Below are 15,744 nucleotides of genomic sequence, written 5' to 3' on the forward strand. Positions count from 1 at the left end.
GGGAGTCCATTTATGAGTTATAAATTAACATAGCAAAAGTCAGCTCATGGGTACTGGCCTGCAGTATGTCCATTACTTGTGAAATGTGCTATGTAGAAGGTGCTGAAAGCTCTTGTCAAGGCACAAAAAAGAGTCAAAGACTGCAGTGTAAAATGCTTCCACAAGACTAGAGGTGAATGAACACAACTCAGGCAGGTGTGGGAAATCTAACAATGCTATTTTTATCTATGTATAATGGATAAACAAAAGGCTTCAGGTCTGGATCTTGTTCACAGTGTGGCCCTTTTACGCTGCTACGGGAAATGCAGAGTCAGAATAAGTTCTTCAGCTGGTGACATCACACCTTGAGCTCCAAGTTGAGATCTCTTTGGTTTCATTTGTGAGAACAGATTTCAACAAGAAAAATGCATAGAATTATGCCATACTTCAGTTAACTTTTCAGAGGTCTAAAGATCTGTCATACTGAGAGGAATCCTAATAATATATCTTAATTTACCTCATTTCCTTGCTCTTCTTGAGCTAATTATGCCAACACATTTACATCTACAAGCCTCACTCCTCATCCTCAGTACAAGTAACAACATTATTTGTGCTTCAGCCCAAGTCTTGAGTAATGTCTGGTCCTTGAAGTTAATTTCTACTCTGTTTTATTGACCACCACAACAACCCAAAAAACCAAACCACCACCACCACCACCACCAAAAAAAAAAAGTTGTACTGGGCCTGAAATATATATATTTGGAACCAAACTGGCTCAAATTTAGTGTTGATTTCTCTTCCTGTCAGCATAAAATGATCAAAGCTGTGACCTGATCATGACCCAGAATAATATTTATTGGTAGTAAATCTCCTTCCTCTTTGTAAAGTCATGGGTGATAGGGAACATAAAATCTTATTTCAAGATCATTTCTTAGTGTTTATGTGCCAAAATCCAAGAAAACATTTCAGTGGAGCAATCATAGAATCATAGAATGGTTGGGTTGCAAGAGACCTTAAAGGACATCTAGTTCCAACATCCCTGCCATGAGCAGGGACACCTTCTGCTAGATCAGGTTGCTCAAAACCTCATACAACATGGCCAGTTTCAGTGATGGGACATCTACAATTTCTCTGAGCAACCTGTTCCAGTGTATCACCACCCTCACAGGAAATAATTTCTTCCTAATATCTAATCTAAACCTACCCTCTTCCAGTTTAAAGCCATTACCCAAAAATTCTATCACTACCTGCCCTTGTAAAGAGTCCCTCCCCAGCCTTCCTGTAGGCCTCTTCAGGTACTGAAAGGCTGCTATAAGGTCTCCCTGGAGCCTTCTCTTCTCCAGTGGTATATCCTACTGCACGTTGGTGTGGGGATCTGCCTTTGCAGATGTATTTCTGGTTTGTAAGCAGTGAAAATGTAAGAGAGGATCACCATGTCTTTAAATGCTACATTACTTCTTTAGATTTTATAAATAATAATTACATAATCAAGGAAAAGATTTTGTTTCTGAATGCTTTGTATGATCTTAAGAAACTTGATAACTGCCCAAGCTGTCACATAAAGACTGACAATGTCACAGAAGTCAATAACCTTTATATTCTCACTAGAAACTTTGATTTAAGCATGTTGCTAATAATACATAACATTAACACTGAAATCCATGAAAAACCTGGGAGAAGGACCATATCCTCATTCCTAAGCCTCAGAAGAAAACAATGGTCAAAGTTTCAGAATTTGCTGAGTTCCTAAAACTTCAGGTGCTGTTAACAGAAATTACTCCTCAACTTCAGCTTTGCTCAGCTTAAGGTAATGTATGCCACTGAATGGTTCTGGTTTAGTTGCCTTCTTGTTTTCAACTGATTACTAACTCCATCTTGCTGAATGCCAGGTTAGACATGGTGAAAAGCAGAGGTAGATTTGAGTTGCACTATGAAAAGGGGAACTTTTGAAAGAAGCCGTGGTGACAAAGACGTAGGATGTAGGTTGTTCACAGGCAGGCCCAGATGTAATCCTTTGGAAGTGCATAGATGAGGAAGCCTTTCGCAGCACAAGCGTGATGAATCCATACTTTGATAAGGGACGTGGTGGCAATGTATATGTTGATGACATAGACAAGCAAGTCTGGCCTGTGGTAGGGAGTGTTATTAGCAAGAACATGTAAAACAGAGCAAACACATCCTGTATCTTTTTAGGTTCCTAGATAGACTGTTTTTACATAAGAACCTTGTTCATCTGCTTCAGTGCCTATTTTGCATTCTTTTACAATAACTAAACTGTACTTGTGAGGGAAAGAAGTGTAATCTTACATTGGATTCCACACACTGCACAGCATCTTCTATGGGATTTAACCTGAAAAACTTCATCAGTAAAAGACAGACTGACATCTATTTATTCAGGGTATGTCAACTTAAATACACACATGTACTGTATAATTTAAAGTGTAAGCTTCATTCTTCCAGGCAGAGTGGGGATACCTTCACATACACTGAAACAGTTGATTTCCATACAAGCAATAAACTTGGCACCTCTCAGAAGCACAGGTGCAAGGAAAATAAAAATTTGGTTAAAGATCTGGTCTTAGCTCATCAAGCACTGCAAGGAGATGGGCACCTCCAGGCATTAGAGGAAGAAGAGGCAGACTCACTGCATGGAGGTGTCCAGCTCTCTCCATTGACTCTAGTGCCTTAGAAGACTATCTTAGACTAGACAGAAACCTTTTAGAGAACAACATGCATAGAGAGGAATTTCAGTACAGAATCCAACAATTGCAGTGCATGTACCTTTAGAAATGTCTCAATTTGGCAGGTGCTTGGCAGCCAAGTCAGAGCTATGGTCTCACACTGAGGTTTATAAATGTCTGGTATTTCCAGGCAAATTTTAGGAAAAGCATATCTTGACATTTCTTTCAGATAAAACTCACTGTTAGACAAAGAAGCATCAATTCAAGGTATCCCAGGTGTGTAGTAGGTAGAGCCGTCCTGGAAAAAGAGTGTCTCCAAGAAAACAAATGACTTGTTAGCAATTCTGATGCTGAACATAGCTTACAGTCAGAACACATCATTTCTCATCGCGCTGTAGGTCCTCAGCATGCTTTGCAGTAAGATGAACAGAGAGGAAAACTTTAGATCCGCTTTAAATTATTTCAGATCTAACAGTAAGGGAGGCATGATGCAACACAAAGGAGGAACTCGCTAGGTGAACACAATGACTAGCAGATGTTTGTTCAAGTTGTAGTGTGTCTCAAAACAGGTGTTTTTTCAGGATTTCATTGGAAGTGGGTGAAGGGAGGAATTTCAGGTATGTCAAATGGGAAGCTATTGTGGAATGGCATTAGAGAAGTCTAAAACATGAAGGGAGAGAAAAATCATAAGGAATAGGCATTGATGAGGGAGAGGAATAACATGCCAACAAAAAGCAAAAGAAAGATGAGCTATGGGGGCCAGGGAAGCAGCTGTGGAGAGATTAGGCTGTGAGCTTTAGGGATATGAAGTAATGAAATAGATGTTTGCTTTAATGAAGGGGGAAATTATGGTTTTTAAAAGATTTTTACCCTAGAATTTTGAGTGATTTGGCCATGGGACAGATGAGAAGGATTGTGAAGAAGAGGCACATTGGGAAAGGGTTAGTTAATAAACTGAAATTCTGGACTTGAAGAAAAGGTGGATTTTGGAGATGCTGTGGCACCAAGCTGCCTACAGACAGGAAGTCTGAAGCATACAGTTAAGTGGACCAGAGGAAGCTCTTTCAGACAGGATTTATTCTTTTGGGAAAGACTGAGTTTGACAGTATGTCACCAGAGCAATGAGTGAAGGGGTTTTCTGCATTGCCATTAAGCTGTCACCTGCCTGGTGGATTCACAGTCTCTGGGACTTTCCAGCAATGGAACTATCTTAACCCTATTTGAAAGACAGGCTAGAGAGGTGGGCCTGTGCTAACTTCAGGAAGTTCAACAAGGTCAAATGCAAAGGTCCTGCATCCATTGCCCCTGGGTCTGGACAATCCCAAACAGAAATACAGGCTGGGCGATGAATGGCTTGAGACCAGCTCTGAAGAGAAGGGCCTGGAAGTGGTGGTTGATGAGAAGCCCAACATGAGCTGTCAACGTGCGCTTGCAACCCAGAAGGACAACCATATCCTGGGTAACATCAAGAGAAGCACGGCCAGCAGGTCGAGGGAGGTGATTCTGCCCCTGTCCTCTAGTAAGGCCCCACCTGGAGTACTGCATCCAGTTCTGGAGCCCCTAACACAAGAAAGACATGGACCCATCAGAACGAGTCTAGAGGAGGCCACGAGGATGATCCAAGGGCTGGAGCACCTCTCCTATGAGGACAGGCTGAGAGAGTTGGGGCTGTTCAGCCTGGAAAAGAGAAGGCTCCGGGGAGATCTTATAGCGGCCTTCCAATACCTGAAGGGGCTACAAGAAAGCTGGGGAGGGACTTTTCAAAAGCACAGTTGATGACAGAACAAGGGGAAATGGCTTTAAGCTGAAAGAGAGGAGGTTTAGATTAGATATTAGGAAGAAATTCTTGACTGTGAGGGTGGTCAGACACTGGAACTGGTTGCCCAAGGAAGTTGTGGATGCCCCCTCCCTGGAAGGGAGGTTGGAAGAGGCTTTGAGCAACCTGGTCTAGTGGAAGGTGTCCCTGCTGATGGCAGGGGGATTGGAACTAGATGATCTTTAAGGTCCCTTCCAACCCTAACCATTCTACGATTCTATGAAATGTGCTGCTGCAATTTGATATATTCATAGTTCTGCTTAGTTACTTTTTGCAACCACTTATCTTTTGTAATTGTCTACAAAATATGAATTCTGTTCAATAGCACTAGAATATATAAACAGCACTAAAATAATTTATAAATGTCTACTAGGTCTAGTTACACATTTCCCATCAAGTGTGTTTTTCCATGAAAATGGAGGCTTTATTAAATTAAATATTACAGGAAAAGTACAGAGAATTAGAGATCAAACAGTTTGATTTTTCCACTGAAAGAATGATCTCTTGTGGGAGACGTAGTTGATTTCATCATACCCCAGTTATTCTTTATGCCTGAACTCCTCAACCAGACTCTATTTTCATTGATACAAGCCTTATAACAAGGAGACAGAAAGTAATTGGGGAACAGTGGTATTTTTTGTTCTCATAAATCAGGCCGCTTGTAAAACATCAAAGTGACTTCTGAAATTCATAGCATCTGGAAAACTTACAAAAAACAAGGTAGAAGTCACTGAATATTGTAGAATTTTAAAAATAAGTGTGTGGTATTCTGAATATAGTCAGAAACTATTCTCAGTAGAACATGAACAATGTTCTATTCAGTCTAATTACTTTAGTGATCAAAACTAAACCTTCCCAAGTTCCCTCCCAACTGTAAAAGATTGCAGAGCTTTTAAGATGACATGGGCTCATAAAGGAACATTCATAAAGATAAGGTATGTGTAAATAAACAAGCAAAATAACCTCCTTTGAGTATAAGGAAATGCAGTAACTTTGAAAAACAGCATGAGCTTTTATTCTTGTTTGGGCACATTGTCACTGCTATTTTTCAGCCTGTTGCAGTATAGCACCACAAAGCTTTTATGGAGGTTCCCAAGAAACTATAGGACAAAGGAAAATGAACAGTGAATCACACAGTTATGTCCCCAGATCCTAACAATGGGGAAAGGCATTGCTTCTGCTGTGTTCTTCTAAGAGGAACAGTAAGTAGTTCATTGCACAAGCTTCATTTGTCACCAAACCAGTCAGGAAACTCATGTGGTCTTTACAGTTACAAAAGGCTGGGATTTTTCAGCCAAAAGTCTTATGGGCTGAAAATGTATATTTTAGTCAGATGCAAGTTTTAGTGAATTCATGTGAACTAGATAGAGCAGCTGAGACTGAAAAAGTCTGAAAACAATTTTGAAAAGTGAAAAATTTCATTTTGACTTTGTGGAAGCAAGAAATTGTGATCTGTCACTTCAAGCAATGCTTTATTCCTCACCTAATTTAAATTCGACACACACACATATCTCTATACAAATGTCAAAGCAAAATGAAAGGTTTAGTTTTGGTTTGAACAGTGTTTTCAGTCCAGAATGAGGGGGGTCTTTTAATTTTTCCAGAAGAATGAAAACTTTTTTTTTTTTGCATATTTTTTTGTTTTGTTATTTTTGGTTTGGCGTGAAAATAAAAAAATATTGATGTGCACCAGTACATTCATGCTATTTCCTCCCTTTCAGAAGCCACAGTCTCTACAGCAGACTGAGGGGTCTATGTCATGGAAATTGGCAGGGATTGAGTAATTTGGGAAAGCAAAGAGGAAAACAAATATTCTTTTCCCTTTGATTCCTTGGGAGTTTATCTGGAAGGCATACAATCCTTCTCTGTATAACCTCCTGGTCAAGAAACTCAGGAAACATGTTTTTTCTTAAAACACCTATATTTTTTATTTCAATTTTTGCAATATAAGAATTACAATAAGGTTCTGTACAATGATAACATTTTGTTGATGGAAAGGATAAATAATTAACCATGGATATTTTAATTTCCATCCCTTAACAACAAAGGGATATAAAACAGCCCACATATTTAAATCCACAGGCTAATTTCAGTTTAACTTGGCAGGTGAACAAAGGCTTCAAAAATTACGTTCCAACAAGCTTCATTAAACTAGGTGGCTCTGTAAGTCAGAGAGACTTTCTTAATACCTTCACTGAGAAAAGGAAATCAAGGGGGACCAGCCTTCTCCAGACATCAGAGAATCCACACAGTGGCAAGAGCAATGGAAAATGCTTTGCATGGAGCTTGTATCTTGTTACAGTCCTGGGGTTCACCCTGGACATGCAATGGCAGGGGGGAACAGGGCTTTGCTGGCTCCTTCCCCATGGCCTGGTGGCTCCTAACACCCCATAAGCTGCAAGAGCAGGGCTTGTAGGAGAGGAGGCATGGGCAGGGGTGGAAAGGTGGTAGTCCTGCAGCCTTCCCTCTGCCAGGCTGCTGTGGGTGACAGGAGGAGCCCTTTGCTCACAGTCCACCACCTTTCACCATGATGCTCATGGTCTGAAATACCTTATTAAAAGGAGGATAGAATGGAACAGCTGAAAACTATAATTTTCATTTAAAACTCCCCAATGTTTCTCATCATTAAGCTTTGAATTTATTTTTTTATCCCTCTTATAAAATATCAATGCATTCAAGAGTGGTACTAAAGTACTTCTTATAAGCAGAATGGAAACAGCAGCCAGCTCAGCCGCTTATGCTGCTTTTACTTTATAATCACTAATTTTTAAATCTCCTTAGCACTCCACAAATACAGCTCAGAGTCCCAACAAGCAGTGGGGCTTGCACCCCATGCACCTCAACCTGTGGGCAGAAACAAGAGTATTCCCACAGGCAATGCTAGGAGTCTCTCCTATTTCTGTTCTGAAATAACAGGTATAACTAAATTCCTCTGGAGGCCTTTCCTCCTTCTCCTCTACATGGTCTCTCCCTCCTCCTCAAAATGCGCAGAAGTGCAAAAAAGGGCATTTTTCCATTCATTGCATGGAGAGTATGAAAACTTGGCACACAAGTGAGCTATGTACTGGAATCTGGGTGGGTCTAGGAAAAAGCACAGACTTCAGTGGAAAACATATATGGGTGTGTGTGTATGTGTGAGAAAAAGCCTTTTAAACCTTAAATTAACCACATCCATGGACTAGTCAGGAAAAAAAAAAGAGAAAGCTGCCCTGAAATAAAATTCTTGGACAGTACTGAGAATAAGCAACCCTACACCAATATGTGTCACTGATATTTTTAATTTGTCTCTGACCACTTCAAACAGACAGGTGAAAGGCCCCAGTTTATACACCAGCGCAATATTTTAATGGTTTGTAGGATCCCTGTGACCATTTCTGTCCCCTGGGGAGCTGTGGCCACCCTTCAGGAGGCTGGTGAGGTGGCAACTCTTGGCTGGGGAAAGCAGCAGGGCCAGGATAGGAATGGGGCCAGGGGAGGAGAGAGGGAGGGGGACAGGGTGCGTGAGTCCCAGGGTGACACCAGTAGCCTCCTGAGGACTGTGTTGTGATCATTTGGGCAGTGCTTTGGCAAAGCTTAACAGGAGACCTGATTGGGCAAGGACTTTGATCCAAGACCATAGCCACAGGTTGTGGTTACTGGTCATTACGGGTCAAGATCTAGAGAATTTATTAAGAGTAATAATGGCACAAAGGGAAACATATATAAAAGAAGATGCCTTCACAGCTAAGTCTAGATAAACCAAAATCTCCCGCATTGATACCCTGTATTTGCAACTGTTTTTGCTTTACAGAATAGGCAATGCATCATTTATGAAAATACAAATACTATAAAGTAATATTTTAAATAGTAAAAATGAACCCGTGATTTCAATGTAAGTGCATATATATGTTTGCCTGTGAAATGTCACAGGTCTTGATTTTATTAGACACTGTTGAATTTTCTTTCCAGCATTTAAAATTTTTAACATTTTGTTTTTGTTAAGTAGCTACCAAATATTTGTTTGAGTTCAAGTGAAACTTGCTCTCTGTTTATCAGACCTGGACAATCAAGGGAAATGGGTGCTTGGTGCAATTTGAAATCTTTGTAGTGCAGAGAAAACAGAATAGGAATGAATATTTTTGAAGCTGTTGTGTCCCTCAAAGAGAATATTGGTGACACTTACTCTACAATTCACAATAAAGTAATTCATTATCAAAAAATACTTAAGTAATCTATATGTGTCTCTGCTGTACCAGTAGCATCATCTGTGTGCTTTGTCTAAGAGAGAAAGACATGCAATTTAAAAATCATTAGGTTTGGGTGAGGGAAGTGCATACTTCATCTCACAGGCTGCATTTTGCTAACATGAAAGAAGAGTCACTTTTTGAAAACATTTTCCACAGTATGAACTTGTTCACACAGGTAGGGCAATTCTTCATAACCAAATAACTTCCTGAGAAAATCGGTTTGTAACAAGTTCTAAGACGAAACCATGACAAACCCATCCTTCTTTCTTGGAAATGTGCTTTGCAGTAATGCAAAAAATCACAAGGCCAAATTCACTAGTATGTCCTGGCCATGCAGAGAAGCCATAAATTTGGCTTAATTAGCCAAATTAGTTATTCTGCGTTTATTGTTACTCTGCCTAGATGAAGCAGGACAAAGAAGCTACATCATACAGATAAGAGACACAGAAATTGTGACAGAGGAAAAGCTTTACTAATGTAACAGGATCCATTTTCCCGCTGAGTCAAGGTGTGCTATTTCCTCAGTTGAATTTGATTCTGTCTACACATCTATGGCAGTAGATGAACAAAAGGTTACAAATATACAGACCTTTAAATAAAACACTTATTTCCCTTGCCAGATTCCTTGCCTTTTGCAGCCCTACCATTATTTTCAATACTACTGAAGTTTTTACATATTTAAAAGGCGTAGAAAGATTTTTGGTGGAAAATTCTTCTCATAGACTGGCATTTCAGTTTTGAGACTTAGTGACTGCATAGAGATGGAGAATTATAAACATGTTTATTTTGGCAGTGTTTTCAATTGTGTACATACAGTAGGATATTTGTGGGGTACTAAGGTCATTCCTGCATCAGCATAATATCTTGTGGTTGGGCTAAAGGTGTGCCGTGATTTACGGGAAATGCAGCTTTCATATGAAGAGAGCACGTTAAAAAATCTACCACAACAGAAACCTGACACCCTGCAGGGAACCTCACCTCACAGCCACACCTACACTGAGCTATGAGAGCCCTGGTGTGCAATGACTAATTAAAAAACAAAACCCAGCTTGACTGGGATACAGTACATGGATCATGCGATGAATTGGCATCACAGATGGTAATTAAAAAGAGAACTACCAAGCCACTGGAGGTATTCATACTCGATGGCTGACATACAGGTAGGAGCCAACGTCCCTGCTCATCAGACTGAGACAAGGCTGGTGCTGGGACTTGGTGTCCAACATTGGGTATCTGTAGTCCAAGAATGGAAAGAGAAGCGCAAACCACTCTAACTAATTTGAAATATCCCACTGCTGCCTGATAAATATTTTCATATAACAGCCACAGTAGCTGAGAAACAGGGGGAAGAAGTGGCCATGGGGAAGGCAGACTGCAGATGTTTTGGACAGTTTTCATGAACTAACAGAAAATTTTTAACTTTTCTCCCTGTCTCTTGCATAACCATGACTAGGCATATTACTATTCATTTGCAGCCACCTGCTGACAATTTAAATTAAAAATCTAGAGTAAGTGTCTGGTTTTGGTTTTGTTTGCTTGTTTGTGTTTAAATGAAATCATATTTTTATTTGACCAAAAAATGAATTTGCAGAAAAAGGCAAACAAACAAGAAATGAAATCAGAAAAGCTTTCTGCCACACCAACCCCTCTTCAGATCTGAAACAAAAGCAGCAAATTTCAAACCAACTGCAGATTAGCAAATCAGTTGCTCTGAATGTAACTTTATTATTATCACTATTGTTCAGTGGTAGAGTAGGAGCCTGCCAGCTTGTGAAATGATGGGTGAATACTGGGAAGGTTAAAACCAAGGTGCTATCCTTTACCTGCTGTGAAAGAAGGGAAAACAAGGACACAGCCATCCTAACTGGGAACAACAGTCCCAGCAAACTTAGGCAGCAGCCCAGTTTGGTATGTTTGTGCTTCTCACTGACCTGGGAGAGGACTCCCTTCCCTATGAACTTTGTTGGACTTAACAACCTGAGCAGTAGCTGGGTTCAGACTTACTATTTTCTACATTGTTATAAAAGCCACCAGCATGTGACTAAAATACTAGAAGGAACCGTGGTCGTCTGTCAGTTGTGTACAGAAACATGAAACTGTCTTGGCACATGAGCTCATGTGGTCAGATTATAGCCAGGTCATTTGTACTAGGCAGTATATAAATAAGTGTAAAGAGAGGTAAAATATGCCTCTGGGCAAACAACTCAATCACCTTGAGCCCCAGCCCTGAAATCAGAGGAAAGAGCAGCACAGCCTCTCTGGGTGCCTCTGCCTGTCCGGTCCTCCTCTGGAGCCCTGCTCCAGTGAATTGGCCTGTCCTCATGCTCGGACAGGGAGCTGTGTGAAAGCACACTCTCACGGCAGCGGGAGCCGCTGGCTGGCAAGGGGCCAGTTCCCAAAAAAGGAATTAAGTACTTAAGTAGGACTTAGGTAGGCCTTAGTTGACTAAGTGAAAAACTATTTTGCAGAAAATCCCTGCCCAGATTCTGTTTTGTGTGGGAAGTGCTCAATGTGTACAGGTGTCTCAATTTCTGACCCTCATTTTGCTAGGTGTCCGACAGCTCTGCATTTGGGCATGCCACAAAGCACCCTATAAAGTTCCAAATGGATTAGTTTATCTTGTATCTAAGCAAGAAGAGCCAGAAAGGAGGCATTACTTGGCTTGTCTTCAACCTTACCCCCTTCTCTACTTCTCCACCTCCCTCCTGCATAGCAAGGCTCCCCAGACTGTGTGGCTGCTACCACTTTTGTTCCCAAACCTGACCATCGAAGGAGGTGGAGGTGAAACTCCTCCCTGTGTCTGAGGTGATTTGTTCTCACACTTCCACCCTAGCCAGGGAAGTTCACTGATAAGGAACTAGGGAGATGGGGAGGGGAAACTCTGCACTTCCTAATGAAGCTGCATCACTGTATGGGTGAGGATTCATAAGGCTAGAAAGCAAGAAGTTATCAACATTAGTTTACGGCCAAGCTGTTAGGGTGCTCAGCTGGCCATGGAGAGTGTGAGCTTCAGCCTCTGCACCAAGAATTTCTTATGTGTTTACACTGTGGTTTCCTGAAGGAAAAGGCACCAACACTGTCTTAATATGGATGCAGAAACATCCCCATGCATGTTTTCTTGGCTTTGATTTTGGAAAAGGCTATTTCATTTTGACTGACACGTTAAGTAAACAAATCAGTAAAAAAGCATGTTCACTTTCCTCACAGTCTTGAGGAAAACCTCAGCCCAAAGGGTTGAAGCCTTGCAAAATTTGAAATAATTGAAAACAAAGTCATATAGTGGAGAAGTCAGGAATAGGTGCTGTGAACCTATGGTAAGATATTTGCATAACATAAAACAATGTGCAGTCTCGTGAGAAACGACTCTGCTGCCACAGCTACATGCTTCTCTAGTAGTGTTGTAAGTGTAACTAGTTTGGATCTTTTGATTAACAGAGAGTGGGAAAGAGGAGAGGAATGGGATACTAAGCAAAATGGGGGAAAACAGGATAATGAGAGATACACTCATGGAATAGCGAAATATCTCAACGAGGAAGAAGGATGGGATGTAACTAGTGAAAGCCCTCAAAGGCATCCTACAGGGAAGAGTGAAGAAAATGTGGCAGTGACTACAAAACAAGACAACAGTAGGTGTTAAGCTCTTTGGAGGTCTAATCCTGGACCTAGTATTGACTGTTAACATTGACTGGGATAGGACATGACTCCCATCCTCCCTTAGCTCAGTTTCTTCTTTGTGGTGTCACCGAGACATTTACCAGAGGCCTACTGTGAGGGATCACTAATGTTACTTCATCAGGTCAAAGATGTAAATAAAAGCAGAAGTACAGGGCATGAGCTTGACAAACATAATGCAACAGTAATGTCCTTTCTGCCTTGCAGAGTAGTTCTGGCACCCAGCTTCCCAGAAACAGAAAGGACAGGCTCTCGAGAGTCTGTTTAGACTTGCCCATGTAGAAAGAGCCAGGTAAGGTTTGTACAGCAAGAAAGACGAAAGGGTTAGTGGGTGGGAAAAGTGTCACAGCACAGGCAGGTTTTAAATGCTTAACTGGGCTAATGAAGTGTTCGAAAATGAAAAGAGTTTGAAGGAACAACAAGTCAGCAAGGGAGACATTCAAAAGTATTGAATGTTGCACTGCTGAAGAAAAGCCATTCATAAAAATAAAAGAGCAGAACAGGTTTCTGGGGAACCTTTCTCTCTTTTCAAGCAGCATTGTATAAACCATATTGCTGAAAACAAAAAGAAGAGCTTCAGAAACTGATCAGTTTACTTATTTCTTTCTGAAAGAAGACTTTGGTGTACATGACAGTTCCTCGACTGAAGGTTCTGCACAGCCAAGTCCCCTGTTCACCCACAGACCCCAGGACAGAGACTAGAGGACAAGTTCTTGGAAGGACAGATGGTTTCCTTGCAGTGTGTTAGCTGCTCAGAAGCTAGTGGTATGTGCTTTTTCTCTACTTGGAAGCCTGATCCAGAGACCTCTGAAATCACTCGGAGCTTCTCCATTAACCTCAATGAGCTTTGAGTCATTTTTTGCCTTCTCTGCCTGCTTGGTTGTTTTCCTATTTGCTTGTATAAGTGTAGTTTCCAAGGCTCATCTATGTAAATCAATAGTTACTGCAAAGCCTTACATTCTGCCCTTGGAAAGAACAGGATGACTGTACAAATATCCCTCAGAAACAATGCACCATGAGACTTCTCCGGCTTTAATTCATCTTCCATGACCAGATATCAGGTAGAGTCACCATTCACGGGGATGCTCTGCACTGATGGGTGGCTCTACGGAGGAATGGGGAGCTAAAGGCACAGCTTTGGGAACTAATTTTGACTTGAGGGGGTATTTGGCTCAGTCCTTTTGTGAAAGAAAATAAAAAGATGCTATTTTAGTTTCTAAAGGCAGCATCTTTCACAAGATGACTGACTGCCAGCCTGCATATCACTACTCTCGATCTTCAGTCCTAGCACTGAAGGACTCTTTTATGAAGTCCAGGGCAACAGTGTCCAGCTGTATGACCGCATGCTGCAGCTGGTGGTGGAGATGAAGCGTGCTTTCGCAATGACTGCTTCCCTTCTCTCTCTCATTTTGTGTTCTGTAACTCAGCTACAGAGAAGGATTTTGCTGGTTGACAATTGTGCAGCATAACCTGGTGCATAGCCCAAAGGGAGGAGGGTGTACATGCTAGGCAGAGCACTGAGAATTCAAGAGGAACTTTTATAACCTACTGAACCACATCAGACCTAGGAAAGATCTAAAGATTATGTAGTTCTTTTCAATGTTTTCTTTCCTCACCCCTGCATTTTTTTAAAGCCAAGCCTGCTAATGGTTTATGCTGGTTGAAAAAACAGTTCAAGTTTTGCCCCTGTATCAGAGTGGCAGTGAAGCGTGCCTGAGGGTTTGCTCAAGTGGCAAAGCATATCTGATTTGAAAAAAAGCAAACAGCTGAGGCCATTCGAACAAGTCATGCTCCTGTACACTTTTAATCAGTTGTGTCTGCCAAACAAGATCTTGCACAAGCAAATCTGGCTTCATGCAACAGGAACATTTTTGTGTGTATGCAAGCTGGCTTCAACTTCTTGATAATGTGGTCTATGGAAGCAGTGTTAATGTGCTTGTTATATCCCTGGCTGCTGGAATTACCTTAATATCAAGGTATTCATGGTTGGTGGTTTGGTATGTAGCAATATGTTTTATTGACTTTGTCTACACTAAACTTCCTTACCAGCATGTGTGCTGATGGGGAGTCTCCTTTGGCTGTTCCAAAGGGCTGGTGAGGAAAGGAGGTAATTCATAGGACATTAAAGTGCTAGACAAGTCTGAGATAATTTAATTTTCTTGTCTCTTGAAGTATCTGTTTCCTTAACTGTACTTCAGTATTTGTAGCTTTGAGTAGGGTTTTTTACAGTAATAAAAAATACTTTCTCAATGTAAAATCAGTTAGTTAGTGGACAGGAGTTGTTCTTTTAATTTAAAAATATATACTACTGTTATTATTCAGGCTTGTTTGCTTGTAGTAACTTACTGTGGTAGACTTGCTTTCTGATTTAGAGGGAAAGGAGCAGAAGCCAAAGAAACCAGTATCTTTCAGCTGAGATGCTGGGGACAGTTGTCAGGGCATAGAGTATCTGAACTACCTATATAAGGTATCAGACGGGAAATAGTAATCCAGGTGTTATAATATGGGTTTTATACATATGGACACTCATGAATCATTTATTGTGGGATATTGCACTGGTCACTTCACTCAGGAAGCAGTAGAGAAGTGGAGGGCAGGGGACAACCCTCCTCTGAAGCCTGGTTTTGTTCCACTGTTGGTTTTATCAGAGTTTCTTCACCCAGATGATTGCTGCTGGCTACTGCCAGTAATAAGTGAGGGAAGCAGAGGCAGTGCTGTTCCAAGGCGTCATGACAGATCCTCTCTTCCCGTATCAGTGTGGCAGAGAAGAAGGGAAGTATTTCAGCAGGGAAAGGAAACCAAGATGAATTTCCCTGGAGAGGAAAAGAGCACTAGAGGAATTCAGGATCACACAGGAAAAAGTTATTTAAGAGAAAAAAATAGGAAGCAAATCAACACAAAAAATACCCTACCACCAAAAAAAGCACCAGAAATTGGCTGGGATCCATTTCAGGAAATCACTGTAAAGCTGAGTAAGTTTATCACATACAGAAATACAAATCAAAGGAGGACACAAAAGATGACAGGGGAGCTCTGATACAGCCTTTTTCATCTATGGTGGACTCCAAAACTAACAGCTCTGCCATGCTGACCTCACATGTGGAGATCAACTTTACATATGGGGCCAGCAGAGAGGAACAGTGGGAAAAAAACTTTGGTTCTGAGTTGAAGGACAGTCTGGCGCATGCCAGACATTGCCTAGGTCTGCAGTAAAACTTTACTTCTCAGATTAAGCCTGAAATGGCAAATTTTGCAGCTGTCCCTCTGTTGGCATAGCCCAGGGAAGACATTGTGCCTTGCCAACTACCTTCCTACCTCTTGTCTTGTGAGGGTAACTCTTCTGCTATGGCATTTCGATAGGTCTCTGATG

The sequence above is a fragment of the Antrostomus carolinensis genome, unplaced genomic scaffold (genome assembly GCF_000700745.2).
Source record: "Antrostomus carolinensis isolate BGI_N321 unplaced genomic scaffold, ASM70074v2 scaffold4856, whole genome shotgun sequence".
NCBI lineage: Eukaryota > Metazoa > Chordata > Aves > Caprimulgiformes > Caprimulgidae > Antrostomus > Antrostomus carolinensis.